Source organism: Dendrobates tinctorius, unplaced genomic scaffold (assembly GCF_039654945.1).
Source record: "Dendrobates tinctorius isolate UK_male_01 unplaced genomic scaffold, ASM3965494v1 ptg000010l, whole genome shotgun sequence".
Classification (NCBI taxonomy): Eukaryota; Metazoa; Chordata; class Amphibia; order Anura; family Dendrobatidae; genus Dendrobates; species Dendrobates tinctorius.
In genome coordinates, this window is record NW_027361678.1 from 8,962,042 (window position 1) to 8,981,928 (window position 19,887).

The following is a 19,887-nucleotide window of genomic DNA, read 5'->3' on the forward strand; positions in this document are numbered from 1 at the left end:
CTCGGTAGAGTACGCACAGACCAATGCTACAGTTTAAGATTTCTGGCTGAGGGTAAAAAATAAAACTCCATTGTCGCCTCTATCTATAAAAACATATTAATTTATATTATAAATGTTAATTGTTAGTGGATAAAAACATTAGATGAAAATAGGAAAATCATTTGATTTTGATGGAACAGGCCGACCAGTCATTGTTTGTATGGGGACCTCCTAACTCTTCCCTGATGTATTTCGTGGGGGAGTGAAGGATTGGGCTGTCAAAATTTCAATTGCCCATCCTTTTTGTTTTTAGGGTAGACTTTTAATCACTCCCTAAGCACGTGAATACATAGCTGAGTCGAGCGCTCACTTTTATGGGGTGTTAGGGAGATGGCGTTCTCGTATATGGCCAGCTTTTGACAGGATGGTCTGAAATTGATAAATCTGTTTTAAAAGTGTCGAAATCAATACGCCTAAATGAGCTCCAATTGACAAGTTGTTTGCACAAGCTGACAAACAATGGTGGCAGAACTATCACTAATATGATCGTTCTGTCCCCAAACAGTATTCTGTTTTTTGACTGATGTGCCGCTGATAACAGTAATTGTTATGCCACCATAAATTACCCAGTCACCCAATGAAAGAACAGATAATCTTGATACAGCATGTTCCTACAAATCTGCTTGACTAAAACCATAACTGACACCACCGCTTGGTTTGCCAACTTTTTAACTAATTTTTAACACGGGATTTTGGAGCCTCTTAAATCATATCCCTTTTTTGTTAAATCTGAATGTTTTTTGCGAACCCCCTCAACCCCATCCACACACATTCTATCCTAATTTACTGCCGATGAGCAATGCAGAATCTTGCAGCAAGTACCCCATGTCTGATTATTATTTCAGACACCATTTTCACCCCTTTCAACGATCTGGCAATATCAAATGTATAACTTTAATTTAATTTCTTTATTTCTTAATGGGTACAAGGGGTGGTGTAAGCTATATAGATAGATATCCTGTGGTAGATCGTCTCGTTTGCCTGTACATGGCGGTAGATATGGGAACACTGTCTCTTTAAGAACTTCCTTTGGTTTATTCTGGGCAAAACAGGAAAACAAAACAAAATGGTAGCACAATTCACAGTATTGAGAGTGGGGTTCCTCCTGCTCAGCGCTAGCAGAACATACACGGTTCAGGTTGGTTCCAGCACAACCACTTCTCTGGACTGTTCCTCTCCAGACACTGAACACCTACTGCCTTTGGAGGTCAGCTACTTCAGTGGTCCCCAACCTTTTTTGCACCAGTGACCGGCTTCAAGCAAGACCATCCCTCCATGGCCCGGCAGGGCGGGGATGGAGGTGTGACAGGGGCGGGGCTTTGGTCATAAGGGGGCGGGGCTATGGACGCGGTTGTAGTTTAGCAGTGCATACTTATTTAATTATAACATTTATAATGTGACTCGGCTCACCATAGGTTTTGAATGAGTGGGAGCACCTGGCTTGTTTCTCTGTTTCAGTGGGAGCACTGGGCTGCTTCTACTGATGACCGTCACTGCTAATGATGATTGGAACCTACAAGGAAATGGAGCATTGAGCACTTAAGAAAAATTGTACTGGAGTTCTGTACATGCTGATTATTTTCTAATCATCAGAAAATGTATGTGTGGTTCTCCCCGTCCTGTCCAGCTCTGTGTGTCTTCCCCTGTTGTATGCATGCTCCCCTGTCCCATCCTTGTATACATGTCTCTCCTTCTTGTATATATGGCTCTGCTCCCATTCTCCCATCCTTGTATACATGGCTCCGCTCCCACCCTCCCATCCTGTATAGATGGCTCTGCTCCCACCCTCCCATCCTGTATACATGGCTCTGCTTCAACCCTCCCATTCTGTATGCATGGATCCCCTGTCCCATCCTTGTATACATGGCTCCGCTCCCACCCTCCCATCCTGTATGCATGGATCCCCTGTCCCATCCTGTATGCATGGCTCCCTCCCTTGTAAATATGGCTCTGTTTCCACTCTCCCTCCCTTGTATATATGTCTCCACTCTCACTCTCCCTCCCATGTATTTATGGCTCTGCTCCCACTCTCCCTCCCTTATATATATATATGGCTCCGCTCCCACTCTCCCTCCCATGTATTTATTGCTCCACTCCCACTCTCCCTCCCTTTTATTTATGGCTCCGCTCCCACACTCCCTCCCTTGTATATATGGCTCCGCTCGGCTCCCCCATCATACTTTCCCTCACATCGCTGAACTTCCTTCCCGTCGCTGAACTTCCCTCCCTGCATCTCACGGCGCTTCAGCTCCTGTGCGGAGCGGTCACATGCTACCGCTCATTAAGGTCTATGAATATGGATGCCACGCTTATGGGAGATCAGTGGCGTCCATATTCATGACCTTAAATGAGCGGTACACTTGACTGCTCAGCGCTGGATGAAGCCGCCGCACCGACAGGGACCGCTAGGTGAGTATCAGCTGCTGCACCGCCGCCGGCTCCCCTTGAGTCCGCGTACCGGCAAGAGCACTGCAACGGCCCGGTGCTGGGCCGCGAACCGGTGGTTGGGGACCCCTGAGCTACTTAACCCCAGACCACACCCTGGGGTGGAGATAAAGTGGACATCCTCCCACCCACTCAATGGATGTCCACATAAAAGCCCTTTTTACAAATTTTTAACCCCTCACTGCACTTAGTGTTTGAGATTCACACGAATAAATACCATAATGGCAGTTGCGGGTGCCTTTAGCTGGCCCCGGGCTGCTCCACGGGTGCCTTTATCTGGCACTAGACTGCTCCGTGGATCCTATGCTGCTGTGGTGACACCTTGTTTTCCTGCAACTGCATCACAGAGGGCTGATAGGAGCCAATACATCCACTCTGTAATTGACAGCAGCATGTAAATGGTTAAACAGTTGCCAGCTAGGTCTGATCACTGCTGTTAGTCAGATGTGGCTATGCAACATAGCTAGGAACTGGTCAACCCCCTCCCCGCTCTTATGACCAAAATGTACATCACAGGTCATTAAGGGGTTACAGTTTACGTATTGTAAAGACAATTTCTGAAATTTATCAGGAAAAAGTGGCTTCATAATAACTTTCCAATAACTATTTTGTAAACGTGGAAATTCCTCCTTAGGCTGTGTTCACACACAGCGTTTTTTTTAGCGGTTTTTACCGCGGTTTTCACTATAAAACCGCTAAAAATAAGGTGCACAGTCATTTCTATGCATTTTGCACTTTTTGTGCACATTGATGCGTTTTTTACCGCGAAAAAACCGCATCGCGGTAAAAACCGCAGCATGCACATTAATTTTGCGTTTTTTTCCGCGGTTTAGGCTTCTCCCATGCTTTTAGAAACCGCTGCGGTAAAAAACGCATCAAAACCGCGCAAAAAAACGCACAAAAACCGCCGCGGAAAAATAGGTGCCGTTTCTGGGAAGGGATTCAGGTTTTTGTGCAGAAATTTTCTGCAACGTGTGCACTTAGCCTGAGTTACAAAAAAGTCTTTCTAGTGTAAAACTGTAAATGGAAAATTAAACGGCAGCTGGAAATAAAGACTACAAATATTAGCTAAAAAGGTGGGAAAAAGACCAGAGCTGCTATGAAAAGATTGGTTTTTTTTTTTTTCTTCCTTTGGTTGCAACCGCTTTTGCATAAATACTTGAATGTATAGCAATCATATCAGAATCAGGCCTCATTCACACTTGAGTATTTGATCAGCATTTTCCCTTAGGGCTCATCCCCATTTGCGAGGAAAAAAAAGGTCCGATTTCTGCACTGTAAAAAAAGGGAGGAGTGCTATGCGAGTGTCATGAGATTTCTATGCGATTTTTAATCTTTCCATCCGTTTTACATCCGTATGCAATCTGTTTTTTTTTTTTTTTCTCAGCTACTATTTTTCTACAGTCATTTACAGCACCATTTACAGTGTTCTATGCCACAGAATGGTAATATATCCGTTTAAAACGGATGGTTCGTTTTTGGGCCTTTTTTTTTAATCGCATCCATTGACTTGCATTGGCAAAAATCGCAGCAAATCGCAGCATGCTGCGATTTTTTTTTTTTTTTCTCAGTCCGATTTCAGATGGGAAAAAAATCGCAAGTGAGATGTCACCCATTGACTGACATTGGTCAGAGTGCAAGCCGATTTTTAATCGGATTGCACTCCTCCGATTTTCTCTCCAGTGAGTATGAGCCCTTACACTCATGACGGCACTAGTGAGAGACCGCAGCTGTCCGGACAGGAGACTAGAACGTCTGACATTGCTTTACTCCTGTCATCCTCTGGTAATGTTTCATAGTTATGGGACGGACTTGGTAGTGAAGTTTGGTCCTTTTCTTTACCCCGTTCACTCTTCATATGGGTCAGTCAGAAGGAAGCCTCAGGTACTGGACAGACATGAGGATGCTGATTGTTATGAGGTGAACTGGGAAAAATCATTTGTCTTCAAATTTCCACCATATTCTTGCAAGGATCTGGCTGGACTTTATGCATCAAGCTTCCTTTTTTTTTTTTTTTTTTTACTAGATCCATGGGAATTTTAACTCAGAAAATAGGTTTCCAAATAAAGTTAAACAGGATGTTTGAGGGAGGCAATGCAAACCATTGATTTTATGTCTCACCTGGAGAGGTCGATCCTTGAATCCCTTGGTTTGGATGGACAGTTTATCAGCCCGGCCATATGACGTTGGTGGATCTGGGTGGTCCAGTTGGAACAATAAGGGCTGGATGGCAACAGAACTTGGACGGGAACCACGGGATATGATGCATCCGTGTCAAGGCAACTACAACTGACATAGCAGAGTTGTACCCCTAAAGGGAGCTTGGTAGACTCATTTCTGAGGAACCAGTGTAGAAGAGCAAAGTTACACAAGAGGTTCAAACATTTGATCGGACCAATGGTCGAAGTAGCAGAGCTGAATTTGTCAAAGAGTTCAACACTGAACTGGCAATGGTACAGCAGAGATGACTCCGCATTATGGCATTGCTGAGGTAGTACGGAGTCAAAGGCAGTATGGAGCAGCAATGTAATGTAGCAGAGCTGAGGTCACAGAATACAAAACAGAGCTGGCAGTGATACGGCAGAGTTGACTTTGTGATATAGCAGACCTGAGTTAGCCACAGTGTTCAAGTTAGAGCTGACAATCAATGTGGAAGACCACACAGTGATGTTGCAGAACTCGCCAGCGATTTAGCAGAGATGAGTTAATCAAGAGGCCAATGCAGAGCTTGTGTAGGGAACGATCTATAGTTGCGATAAGGACACAAACTACCTGAATACTCAGGCAATGTGCTGCTACCTAAGCCGGGCTATATAATCTGAAAGCGTAACATCACAGAACCGCACCATGGTAAACCCGAAGAAGAATAGAAGGAACCGGCTATAATCAGGAGAAGGAATCCATTCCTGGATCCAGGACAGGTGACAAACCAGAATGTAAAGTAAGTGCAATGCAACACCATACCTTGTTATCTCCCCAAGACCATCTCTTCTCCCTTTCCACTCAAGTGACATCTTTGGGTTTGGATCCCTGAAATCTGGCTAGTGGTTTCATGTATATATAGATGGACTCTCTAATAATCACACAAGTTCTAAAAAGTGTGGATACTTCAATGTTATGATGTCTAGGCTTTCAGAACCCCCCATTTATCGTTGCAGGTAGGAAAAACTTTTGCCATCTCTGCTGCTCTTTCTTTTACCAATATATTATAAAATATAAAAATATGGCTCCAATAAAGGGTCAGAAAGTCACCAGTTTAAAACTATTCTATATGCCAAGTGAGAATAATACTTTTAGCATGCTGCTTCACACATTTCGGTGTCCACTCCACAAGAGCAACGTGTACTTTATAAGCAGCGAGAGTTGACTCCCCTATACAATTGTGGCTTGAAATATGATGCACCTCTATAAACTCACTATAGGGACAAAAATATTGGGGGAACACCTTTTAATTATAGAAACAGGATTTTTGGTTGCTTACCTTTAAATGTTTCTCAGAACCTTTACTGGGGGACACAGGAACCATGGGTGTATGCTGCTGCCACTAGGAGGCTGACACTATGCACAAAAAAAGTTGGCTCCTCCTCTGTTGTATACACCCCACCAACTGGCACTAGGTTAATCAGTTAGTGAGAAACCAGTAGAAGCAACAAGTCAGAGAGAAGCAAAACAGACAACTCAAACTGTAACAATATAACACAGAAAAAGAGCTGATAAACATGGGAGGTAATGTGTCCCCCAATGAAGGCTCCGAGAAACAGATATTACGGTAAGTAACCAAAAATCCTGTTTCCTCTATCGCTTCAGTGGGGGACACCGGAACCATGGGACATCCCAAAGCAGTGCCTGTGGAGGGAAAATGCAGAAACTCCATTCAGGAAGACGAACTTACCATTTTCGCCTGCAAGATCCTTCTACCTAGGCTGGGGTCCGCCGAAGCGTATGTATGGATCCTATAAAATTTGGCGAACGTGTGAATGGAAGACCAGGTTGCTGCTTTGCAAAGTTGCAGGGCGGATGCCCTATGGTGCACCGCCCAGGAGGCACCCACTGCCCGGGTAGAGTAGGCCTTAATCCCAGGGGAAGGCACTCGGTTCTTGACCTGGTAATTGCCGTTCTGATCCAGCAAGCAATTGTAGCCTTGGAGGCCGTCAGGCCTCTTTGAGCACCTTCTGGAATGACGAAAAGAGAGTCCGTCTTCCTAAAGGGGTCTGTCCTAGCCAGATAGATCTGCACCGCCTTGACCAGGTCTAACCTGTTCAGTGAACACTCCAGAGGATGAGTCGGAGCAGGACAAAAGGAAAGGAGGACAATATCCTCATTTAGGTGAAAGGCGGACACCACGCAAAATCACCTTGTTCTGGTGAAGAACCAAGAAAGGACGACAGGAAAGAGCCGCCAATTCCGAGACGCGCCTAATGGAGGTGATGACCACAAGAAACGCCACCTTCAAAGACAGAAAGGACAGAGAGACCTCTTGGAGAGGTTCAAAGGGAGAACTCCTAAGGGCCTCCAGGACTAGATTGAGGTCTCAGGGGTCCATAAGGTGTCCGGTATGGGGGAGCCACATGCGCTACCCCTTGAAGAAAAGTTCTGACCTGAGAGCGTGATGATACATTTTTCTGGAAAAGAACAGAACGTGCTGAGACCTGGCCCTTTAGTGAACTAAGCAAGACCAGCGTCAAGTCCCGCCTGGAGAAACGCCAAAATGGAAGGGCGAGAAAAGGACAACAGCCACGTCTATCATGATCCGTTTTTGGATCTGTCAGTTGGGCTGCTCACATTTAAACTTTTTTCCTTTCTGGCCATTGGGGGTTAAGGTCAGTTTTTCCCCCTGGTGGTCACTTCCACCTCCCTTTTAAGGCCACCTGGTGCTGCAACTCACTGTTGGTAATACAGGTCATTTGGAAGCCAACCGTTCTGAAGAGAACAGCAGATCTGGAGCAGTGATTTTCCTGCTGGAAGCTGTGTTTGGGTACCTTACTCTGCGGTTCTGTGCATGACTGCAGAGCAAGCTAAGTGTTTGTTTTTTCCTGTCTGTTATTTTCCTTATTGTCTTATTAGTACAGCGGTGGGTCCAGTGTCCGCACTTGCCAGTTCCCTAGTAAGGGATAGGTGCAGGGCAAGTGAGGGACCTAGGTTTCCTGGTCAGCGACAGGTTGAAAGAACCTTTATAGGGAACGTGAGGAGAGTTCAGGGCTCTTTCCTAGGGGAGTGCAGCAGGTTTCCACTTCCCCGTTCCCTATTGCAGGGCCCACCGTTATAATTGTTTCCCCGGTCTCCCCTTGTTTGTCTTTGTTGGTTTGTGACCGACCAATCGTCGGGTCGCGTCACGCAGGGCCAGTCGCCCCGTGACGACGTCGTTAAAATGAGCGACCAAGAATTCTGGTGACAGATCGGTGTTGTGAGTTCATTTTCCCCTTCACCGTCGATGTCTGATGAACTCCCTCTTCTGGTGAAGGAAGGTAGTGAGGCTGATTACCAAACACCTGATCTTGTAGATCATGACTGGGTAACAGGAACTTCTGACTGGATATAAGGCAGCCGACGCCCTTCTGAGTCGCTGGTGATTTCTCTGCTGGATTTTTGGAGACCAGTCTGATTCCTGCTTCCCAAAGAGAAGTTTTTGCTCTGCTATTGAACTTATTAGTTTTGTTTTGTTTCCCTTGTTTTTTGGAGTTCAGCCATCCTCGGTCGGGAGTGTGCTGAGTTCCATTTTTGTCTCTGATCAGTTTCTCTCTTTGCTCTGTCTTCAGAATTTACCTGAGTGCTGATATAGTCTTTTTGAAGTCCTAGCGACTTCAGGGCCTGTTTTTCCTATCAGACGGTTGGGACATTTTTTGGTAGGGTTTTTTACGGATTGCAGACAGCAGCTTTTCTATCCTGTCCTTTTTAGTTAGCTTGGGCCCCATCGTTTGCTCAACCTATCTTTCTATCTGTGTTAGTGTTTTCATCTTGCTTCACCGTCATTATATGTTGGGGGCTGCCTATTGCTTTGGGGTCTGCTCTGGGGCAGTTTAGATTTCCCCTTTCTTTCTTTAGGCCTATTTAGTTCTCCGGCTGTGATCGAGGGGTCTAGGGCATCGTAGGAACCCCCCACGGCTACTGTTAGCTGTTGTGGATAGGATCAGGGGTCTGCAATCCGATAGCTACCAACCTCTCCGGTTTTCTGGACTTAGCTTGTATTTTTGTTTTTTCCTCCTTCGGTGACTCATTCATAACAGAATCACCAGCCATACCGCAGATCCTAGGGTACTCAATAGCAGGAAAGAATTGTAAAAAAAAAAAAAAAAGTGTCAGAATTTTTTAATTTTTTTTGTTGTGTGTATATTTTTTCCTCTGTCTCTGAGGCCGTAGGGGGAATTTTTTTTCTTTCCCAATGGAGATGAAACAATTGTCTGATCGTGTGGAGCAGCTAACTGCTGAAGTGCGGGGAATTTCCGCCTATCTTGCTCATTCACATGCTGCTGAACCAAAGATCACTACTCCTGATGTGTTTTTTAGGGATCGGTCTAAATTTTTGAATTTTAAGAATAATTGTAAATTATGTTTTGCCTTGAAGCCTAACTCGTCGGGGAGCTCCGCGCAGCAGGTTAAAATTGTCATCTCTTTGCTGTGCGGCGATCCCCAGGATTGGGCGTTTTCTTTGAAACCTGATGATCCTATTCTTACTAATGTGAACGCATTTTTTCAAGCCTTGGGGTTGTTGTATGACGAACCTATTGCTATTGATCAGGCTGAAAAGGCCCTGTTGGCATTGAGCCAGGGTCGGGATTCTGCAGAGTTGTACTGTCAAAAATTCCGAAAGTGGGCGGTCCTTACTGCCTGGAATGATGGTGCCTTGGCAGCTCTCTTTCGGAAGGGTTTGTCAGAAACCGTAAAAGATACTATGGTGGGATTTCCTTTTCCCTCTGGTCTTGACGATTCTATGTCATTAGCCATTCAGGTTGATCGGCGTTTGCGTGAACGCAAAACCGCACGAGAGGTGTTGCCACCTGTTGAACAAATATCTGAACCTATGCAATGTGATAGAGTTTTGTCTAGGGCGCAACGTCAGGAGTTCAGAAGGCGTAATAATCTGTGTTTCTTCTGTGGTGATGCCTCGCATATTATTTCTGCCTGCCCTAAACGAGAGAAACGTTTTGCACACACATTTGCTGTGGGTGGTGTTCAACCTAAGTTTCTTCTGGCAATTACTCTGATCTGCTCCCTGTCCACATTTTCCGCTAAGGCTTTTGTGGATTCGGGAGCAGCTCTGAACCTGATGGACTTGGATTTGCTAAACGTTGTGGATTTCCTATGACACCTCTGCGGACGCCTATCCCTTTGAGGGGTATTGATGCTACCCCTTTGGCGAAGAATAAACCTCAGTTTTGGACCCAGGTGGTAATGCGGGTCGCCCCAGACCATCAAGAGAATTGCAGATTTTTGGTGTTGCATAATTTGCATGATACCATTGTTCTGGGGTTTCCCTGGTTGCAAATCCATAATCCAGTTTTGGATTGGAAATCTGTGTCTGTGGTAAGTTGGGGTTGTCGGTGTGCCCTTAGTGATGCTCCTGTTTTCTCCACCTCTCCCCAGTCGCATGATGTTCCTGACTATTTGGCTGATTTTTATGATGTATTTAGTGAGAATGAGTCTGCGTCTTTGCCTCCTCATAGGAGTTATGACTGGATATGGATATGGAAACGAACCATGGAACCTTCCTGTTCAGCTGAGACACCATGAGGTCCACATCCAGAGTTCCCCATCGAAGGCAAATCTGATGGAAGACTTCCTGCTGCAGGGACCACTCTCCCGCTGCAATACCCTCGCGGCTGAGAAAGTCTGAGGCCCACTTGTCCATGCCGGAGATATGCAATGCAGATATTGCCGGAACCGTCGCCTCTGCCCAGAGGAGAATTTCGGATACTTCGGCCATCGCCAAGGGGCTCAGAGTTCCTCCCTGGTGATTGATATTATCCGCCTGAACTCGGATTGGTAGACCCCTGAGAAGCCTTTCCAAGTGATAAGGGCCATTCTTCTGTCCCTGGACAGTCAGGTGCTGAAAGATCGCACCCCAGCCGAGAAGGCTGGCGTCCGTCGTCACCACCTGCCAGTGATCGGGATGAAAGGACCGATCCTGGAAGATGAGAGGGGATGACAGCCTCCAATTGATCGTTTGATTCGGGAAGAGAGCCGAATCGGGCGATCCAGAGAGCGAACAGACCTGTTCCACTGAGATAGGATGGTGTTATGAATGGGTCACCAAGCAGAAAAAAGCAAAACAAGCTAAGTCACAGAAAACCAGAGAGGTTGGTATCTATGCAGATTGCAGATCCCTAATCCTACCACACAACTAGCAGCAGCCGTGGAGCGTACCTACGAAGATCCTAGACGCCTCGTCAAGGCCGGAAGACTAAATAAGCCTAAAGCAAGAAAAGGGGAAAACTAACTGCCCCAGAGCAGACCCCAAAGGAAAGACAGCCCCCACACATGTATTGCCGGTGAAACAAGATGAAAGCACAAATACAGGCAGGAAAATAGGCTGAGCAAACGATGGGGCCCAAACTAACTAGAAAGGAAAGGAAAGACACTGTCTGCAACCTGCAAAAAACCCTACAAAAATAATGTCCAGCACTTCTGATAGCAAAATTAACCCCGAAGTCACTAGACTTCTCCCACTATATCAGCACTCTGAAATATTCTGAGACAGAGCAAAAAGAGGCCAAACTAGTAAGGGACAAAAAGCAAATTGGCAAATACAGATAAATAAGAGTGGAAATTCAGCACAGCCCCCAGCCGAGGCTGGCTGACCACACAAAAAACTGAATAGACCAACAAAATCAAGTGTGAACATTAGCAGAAAAACTTAGCTTTAGATGACTGGAACAGAGCTGAAAACCAAGAGCTGACAAGCCAGAAGGAATCACCAGCAACTGAATAGGGCGTCGGCTGTCTTAAATCCAATCTGAGATTCCTGAGGTCCAATCGTCATCCTCATTCTCAGGTGGCAGATTTCCACCGATCAAATCAGCCTCACTACCTCCTGTTACCACCAGAGGGAGTCTGGAAGGAGAACTCACAACTGGTGAACCAGAGAATGAACTCACAACAGGATGGCCTGCTGAAGTGGTATTGAATTGAATTGCGCAAAAGGAATTGCTTCCGAAGCTGCCACCATCCTTCCCAGGACCGTCATGGCTGAGCGGAAAGATGGAAGCCGAAGGCCTTGTGGAGAGTGAACTCCCTGCTGGACTATTGCTCTCTTCTTTGGGAAGAAAAACCCTTGTCTGGCGGGTGTTGAACAGCATGCCTAGAAAAATGAGGCGCTGAGTCGGAACAAAGCAAGACTTTGGCCTGTTGACTAGTCATCCGAAATGGGACAGGGTGTCAAACGATGACCAGACTTTCCTGGGCCTGAAAAAAAGACGAAACCTTGATGACTATGTCGTTGAAGTACGGGATAAGCACTAGGCCTCTGATCCGCAGAATGGCCATTAATGCTGCCATGATTTTTGGGAAAACCCTGGGAGCGGTTGCGAGCCCAATGGCAGGGCGACAAACTGAAAATGGTCTTGCTGCACCGCAAAACGCAGGAACTCCTACGCCTCCATGGAAGCAATTACTGAATGAAGGGACTCCATCCTGAAATGTCGGTCGGACCCTTTTTGTTCAGTATCTTTAGATTCAGGATGAGTTGAACCGAGCTGTCCTTGTTCGGCACCACAAATGGGTTTGAGTAAAATCCTGTGAAAAGTTCCTGGTCTGGAACGGGAACAATGAACCCTGAACTGAGAATAGAGGCAATGGATGCAAAGAAACCCGGAACCAGAGAAGCATCTCATGGTGGACAGGATTCAAAAAACAGATCTCGGGGCCGTGAAACTAAGTCTATTTTGTATCCTGAGAATACAACCTCCCTGACCGATGCGTCCTCCACTGAGGAGAGTCAGACGTCTCTGAAAAACCGGAGACGCCCACCCAGCCTGGGAGATTTCCTGGGATCTTCAGAGGAGTCATGCGGAGGAAGACCTGCCAGGTTGAGGCCTGGTGGATCTACCCTGCGCAATATGGGAACGACAGGAAGGGGTGGGTTTAAAGGAAGCACTTTTCCTATCCTAGCGAGCCTGTGCCATCTGTTGGCTGGAAAAATCCTCTGTCACTGCCAAAGGACCAAAACTGCTGCTTCAGAGGAAGCCGGCTGTCATGATATAGGACATGGTTAATGTCCTGCTCTCTCGGGGTTAACTTTTGCTGGCTTCCCTTTGGATCTGGGAGGGGTATTTATACTCACACCAGACTAGGATTCCCTGTCAGCTATACTGTTGTTCTGGCTGTGTGTCTGACCCCCTGGTGTGCGTGTATTCTGCATTGCTTGATTGCCTCCCGTGTATGACCTTGGCTGTCCGCTTACTCTGTTCCCTATCTCAAGTTTTGGTACTATTGTCTTCTCCGGTTCTGATCTCCTGGCTTGGCTATTGTTACTGGTTTACTGATCTATTGCTACGTCCTGACTATCCGTTCTGTCTAAAGGGCCTGTCACACTAAGAGATATCGCTAGCAATATCGCTATAACTAGTGACGTTATAGCGATATTGCTAGCGATATCGCTATGTCTGATACTTACCTACGACCGGCTCCCCCGCTGGTTATCGCTGATCGCGCAAGAACGTCCTGGACTGTTTCTCGTCGTCAGCTTCCTGCTGGGCTTCCTGCTGTGACGACGAGCGACGCGTGGAGCCGGGCGGGAGGACGCAGGATTGCCGCGTCTGACAGGTAAGTAGCGACCCCCGTCCCCAGCGATGTCGCTGGTGAGATCTGCCTGTGTGGCAGCTCACTAGCGACCACTTAGCGATGTACCAGCGATCCTGACAGCGTCATATCGCTGGTCGGGATCGCTGGTACATCGCTAAGTGTGACAGTACCCTAATCCTTTGGTACTGTCATGCTATCTCGTGCTTTGACCCCGGCCTGATCTGGTTTACGTCCCTGTCTATACCACTTGATAACTTTGTCCCGTAGTTACCCTTCCAGGAGTTTTCCTACAGCTCCTAGCTCTCGGAGCTTAGGTCACGCCCCCAGCAGGCACATGTTTCTGGTTCTGTTTGTCTGAAGCACGCATCTTCACTGCTGCTGCCCCGCTCCACAGGTATCTTTGGGCACAGTTTGTTTTACTCAGGACACGTGCACTGGCTCAGTGAGCAAGTGCAGTGTGGTGTTCCTGACACCGGCCAGGTTTGGACTGAGGAAGGAGGGAACTCGTCAGCCCGGTGACCTCCTTAATAATCTGGTCCAACTTGGAGCCAAACAGACGGGAACGCTGGAAAGGCAAGCTGGTAAGGGACTTCTTTGAAGGTAAGTCCGTCTGCCAGGCCTTAAGCCAAATAGTTTGACAGATGGCCAAAATATTGCTGGACGTCTGTGCCGTGCATGAAGCGACGTCAAGGGAGGCAGATACCATGTACTTCCCTTCATGAGAAATTTGGTCCGCGAGGTCAGCCCTGTCCTTCGGTCGAGCTCCAGCAAGAATTCCCTGATTAAGTTGTCGAGTCCATGCAGCTGTGGACTTTGACTCCCAAGTAGAAGCAAAGACTGGGCACAATGTAGAAGCTGCCACTTCAAAGGCTGACTTTGCGAAAGATTCTATGATCCTGTCATTGGAGTCTTTGAGGGATGCTCCATTTGTAAGCTAGAAACTGAAGGTTCCACAGTTGGGAGAGGATGTCCAGTTAGCAGTGAGCTCAGAGAAGAAGAGATATAGGATGCCGAGGCGCTTCCCTCTTTGGAAGCGTCTGATCGGGTTCTTTTTGTGGGACAAGGGCTTTGGGAGCTGGCTTCGACCGTCTAAACTAAACCGCCTGTTCTGCGAGTTCCGTAGAGGTATCCTTAATGCTAAAGATCTGGTTGACCGCCACAATGATGCTTTGTACCATGTCTCTCATATTAGAGGCTTGATCAGAATTCAGGTCCGAGTCATCAAAACCGCCTCGCATGACTCGGGAGAGGATTGAGAAAGGCAGACCGCCGGGAGACCGGGGGGGGGGGGGGAAGATGGAGCGGGAAGAGGACCTAGAACGACGTGCCTGCCTATATCTCTTAATGGCCTATGTTGGTAGTCATAACCGATGAGTCCAGCGGTCCACTAGCAACAGCGGAGGCCAGAAGAGGCAACCTGTCAAGAACGGACACCAGGGTCTGCGACACCTTGGTGGTGTCCGCCACCGACTGTGACAGAGAGGAAGCCCACACTGGGATAGGGGCACCGCTGTCTCCTGGAGCAGAAGGGGGCCCCTGGGTGGTGGGCACGGGGGTTGCTGCAGTCCTGACAGCAGGGAGAGGACTGACCTGAAGGGAGCTTGCATTTACATGAAGAGGATACATTGTGTCCGATAAGAGCAGAAGAAGCAGGAGGACGAGAACGTTCTCCTTTAGGATTAGGTATGATGAGCACTAACTGATGCCAAAAGGTTAGGAGACAAGAGAATACAGGGGAGAGTGTGATTCTGCAGAGCTACTCACAGTATGATACAGTTGTCCTGTAGTCTGCTTCCAGGCTGTAGAGGGCTGCAGTGCGATAATAGGCAGAGAAGATGCAGGCCCTGCAGGGAAAAGTCACCATCCAGATCCACAAGCCGGAAAATGGCGACCGCAAGGAGGATGCAAGGAAGCCGCAGAGTAAAAGCGGGCGCTGCAGAAGGGTTGGCGAACGCTGAAGGAAAGGAGCCCGCTCTGAGGCTGGAAGACGGGGCGAGGCTAACGGCCGGGTCTGGGTGGAGAAAGAGGGCGACGACTGCAGAGCTTGTCTGATGAAGGCGGGAGGAGTAGGCAGAGCTAACCGCCAAGGGCTGGAAAAGTAAGGGTATGTGCACACGTTGCGGATTCTGCTGCGGATCTGCAGCGGATTTGGCACTGCGGATCCGCAGCAGAACTGCAAGTGATGTACAGTACAATTTTAGTGTAGAGAAAACAAAATCCGCAGTGCACATGCTGCGGATTTTTCCTCGTAGATTTGCAGATTGAAAACTGCAGCATGTCACTTGTTTTGTGCGGAACTGCTGCAGTTTTCCACCTGCTCCATTCTAGAAATCCGCAGATGGAAAACTGCAGGGGAAGACCGCACAATAACTGCAGTAAATCCGCAGGTAAAACGCAGGTCATTTTACCTGCGGATTTAGCAAAAGCTACAGGGAAAATTCCTCAGCAGATTCAACACCGTGTGCACATACCCTAAATGTGTAAGCGACGAGCGGAATAAAAACCCATCCGACGTGCTGAGAAGGGGGCTGAGCAAACGCCGAGACTAGGCCCCAGGGAAGCCGGGACCTAAACCCTAAAAGCGTGGAAATCCTAAAAGTGCAGTAAAAGGTAACCCAGTGCCCCAATCCATAGAGGAACAAAGGGTAACGACCACACGTTGATCTAAAAAGGACCACAATGCCCAAGGCCCTAGAAATAAATTGAGGGTTTGGGAGAAATACTTACCATCTTCCTTTTATCTTCATGACTTGTTCATCGTATCTTCTTCTTTACTTTGAATCCTTTTGTGGAACTTCTCGTGGCCTCTGGAAGGAATCTGGGGAAGAGAGGGAAAAAGAGAAGTACCTCTAAATCCAGAAAATGTCAGATATCGGAAATTCCTGTATTGCGGAACGTCCACGCCTCCTAAAACCAACAGGCTCTGGTGGGCGAGTGGGTAGGAAACGGGGGCCAGGACTCAATCCGGATCACCTAAAAACTCTTACGTGTTAGGGGTTGGGAACCTGCCGACTAGACATATGAGGGCGTGGGATGGCAGTACACGTACTCATAGTCTCTACGGGAAAGTACAGATGTGACTGTTCATACTGTATCCCTCCTGAGGTAGAAGATCCATCTGAAAAATAAGAGATGTTACTGGAAAATGCCGAAAACCAAGGTAGATATGGGTCTAGTGAAAGACCGTGTCCACTTCCTACTCACCTACTGCCACTAAGCTAAAGCTGATTAACCTAGTGCCAGTCGGTGGGGTGTATGCTGCAGAGGAGGAGCTAACTTTTTTTGTGCATAGTGTCAAACTCCTAATGACAGCTTCATACACCCATGGTTCCTGTGTCCTCCAATGAAGCGATAGAGAAATTAGTATTTGTCTCGTTAGTCCATTGCCACAGGTGAATAAAATCCAGGGTATAACCATGCCGTCTGTGTTTACTACCATTTGTGAAAGAATGGGTTCTAATGAGCTCCCTGATTTCCAGTTTGGCCCTGTAAGAGGATACACCTATCAGTTTGTGAATTTTCTTCCCTACTAAATATCCCAGGATCATCGGCGAGTGATATTGAAAGTGGAAGAATAACAGCAACTCAGCCATGAAGTGAAGACCAGAGCACGATCACTAAGTGCTGAGGACCAGAGGGCATAAACGTCACCAGCGCTCTGCTGGCTCTATTAAGGGAGCTTTATGGACAAGAAGCTGCATGCAAGCCTTACATCACCAAGTACACAATCACTGGACTCCAGAATAGTGGAAACATGTTATCTTGAGTCTGAGTTTGGTGAATGCCTGGAGAACGTTATCCGTCCGACTACAGTGTGCCAGCTGTAAAGTTTGATGGAGGAGGAATAAAGCTATGTAGTTGTTTTGTTTTCAAGGGTCAGCCTCGACCTTTTAGTACTAGTGAAGGGAAATCTTAGTGCGTCACCATAGAAGACATTTTGGACAATTGTAGCTTCCGTCTTTGTAGGAACAGTATGGGGAAGGCCATTTTCTGATCCCCATTCCTGCCTTTGGACTGGACTTTGGTTTAAAAGAGCATGACCAGCCGCACAGATCCCAGACGTCAACCCCATCCAACACCTTTGGGATGAGATAGTGTAGATTGTGAATCTGGCCTCTCCTTCAACATCACCTCAAAATGCTCTTCTGGATGAATGGGCAAACATACAGACACCTCCAAAATCTTGTATAAAGACTTCCCAGAAGAGTACAAGCTGTTGAAGCTACTAATGGACCAACTTCATATTCATGTTTAAGGATTTCGAATAAGGAGGTCATAAAAACTTCTGTAGGTGGAATGTGTAGGCATTCAAATATTTTTGCCCTGATGATGTGTATTGCAGAAAAGCATTAAGACAAAAAATTGTCAATAAACAAGAATAAAAAGTTTAAAACAATGCCAGGATATAATTAATGCACCCCTTGTTCAATTTGAAACAAAGGTGTCATGGTTGTGGACAGGGTTCCTTCCCTGTCCTCTTGGGGTTAATTTTGTATGGCCTCCATTTGGTTTGGGGAGGGCTATATTTACCCGCCTTCGTCTGGGGATCCTTGTCATTGATACATCTGTTCTGACTGTGTGTCTGACCCCCTGGTGTGCTTCCATACTGTGTAGACCGTTTGCCTTCTCGTGTATGATCCGGTCCGTGTTATCGTTCTGTGATTCCGTGCTTACTGTGTTTCTGGCTCTGACCTTCGGCTTGGTACTCTTACTTATCTCCTCTCTTCCCCGTTTGTACTGCACCGCTATCTTCAGCTACCTGACTTTTTGCTACGTCCTGACCACTCTCAGCGTCTCACTCGTTGGCACTTCATCGAGCTCCTGGCCTGACTTGGCACGTTCAGACTACTCCGGTTTTGCCGGTCACCGCCGCTACTTGGTATCTGGCTCTGCCTCTGGCCACTCCCCCGGTGGTCACATGTTTTAGGTCCTGCACTCCGGCAGGTAAGCTCACTGCAGCGCCCCCTCTCACCTCCTGTAACGATAATGTAAAATATCATGTTGAATTTTCCCTGTTGTCGCACCTTCCGGAACATTCCAGAGTCTTCTAGTCACATACTGAACTCTGCTATGCCAGTGGTGAGGGTTTGACCCCCCCCCTTTCCTTTTCCCCTTGCCTGTCATGCCTGCAAATATCTACTCACTCAAAGCCTGTGACACTGTCCACCCCCCCTTCCCCCCCCCCCTCAGCCTCCACACACACTCCTTGTAACCTGAGATACCAGTGAGTGATTTCCCTCTCAGCAGGGAGCCCCTTTGTGTTTCCTATGTGCTCTGACTTCTCATAGACTACAATTGGAATCTAATCATTTGGTCATAAAGCAACGCAAATTTATGCTAGAAATGCAAAAAGTACATATAAGGGACGTTCTTCGATGGGACTATCTAGCCTTTGTTTTTCCAAATTCTAGCTTCAGTGGAATCCGAAAAGTGGATTCCTGCGCAGCCGGTGCAGCCTGATGCTTTGTGTTTGGTTTTGAATGAACGCTAGCGACAAGCTGAATAAGATGATACTACATGCGTTTCTATAAGAGGTACCCTCTGCAAGATATGATTATTATAGTTTCTTAGCCAGATTGTAACTCTGAAAGCAGGGGGAGGACTGCTACAAGCCAGCCCCTTTAGTGATGTCACAAGCCCATAGGTATAAGGTACTTTCCCTCAGTCTGCAGCCACTTCATGCCTGGGAAACTGCTGCAACCAGGCCACTCAATGCATTGTGACGTCTGGCTCCTCCTACCAGCATGGTTTTGCCCAAGATGATCTGAGCAATACGTGAGTTTATTTCTTCTTAGTCCCTTTTATTTGTATTCGCCGTGTACATATTTTAACTGTCTCATATTGTAAAATCTTTTTATGCCTTCTGTAAACACTGCCTACCTTTTGGAGTAAAATATAAAACTACTAGTCTGTCTCCATGCGCTATACCGAACTTTTACATGCCTGAACTAAGTGCGCTACTAAATTGGGTTGTGGGTTGTACCCCTTTATTAATTTAAATATTGATAGAGAAATCAGAAGCTGTGTCAGCGAAGTGTGCTCTGGGCTAGGTGGGATAGCTGGCAGTGACGGAAGGGGTTTTATATGCTGATTGTCTGGCTGCGGCCAGAGCCTTTATAATTCCCTCGCTGCGGCGTGCCTAATAGCCAGTGCACAACAAGTGGCCCGTCCGGCGACTAATTATCCTAGGTGCAGTTCCCTGACTGACCTGCGGGTAAAGGGAGCGCCGGAGAGCTGCAAGTTCCAAAGCGGAACCAAAAGTGGGATATACATAAATCCCGGCAGTTCGTAACACATTGTTGGCAGCGGTGGATAACTAAAATAGGCCCCCCCTGTGGTAAATTGATAGGTTAAGACTAACTTGCTGTTTTTCATTACATTGTGGCAGTGGTGGGATTACAAAGATAAGCCCCCTGCACATGTGATAGCCGTGTGCGGTCAAAGGTCAACAACCCCTTTTCCTGACACCTCCTGTCCTTTTGTATCTGGTGCACAGACTCCTGCTGTAAAGGCCCCTTTACATTTAGCGATGCACCAGCGATTCAGACAACGATACGACCCGGTCAGGATCGCTGGTGCATCGCTAAATAGTCGCTAGTGAGCTGCCACACAGGCAGATCTCACAGCGATGTAGCGACGCAGCAGCGGTCTTTACTTACCTTTCAG

The 19,887-nt window shown here is 47.2% G+C and overlaps 1 protein-coding gene across 7 annotated transcripts in view; it reads left to right on the forward strand.

The window, feature by feature from the left end:
* The window catches only part of MGA (MAX dimerization protein MGA), a 242,418-nt gene that overhangs the window by 26,949 nt on the left and 195,582 nt on the right, over positions 1 to 19,887 (forward strand). The window lies entirely within an intron of this gene.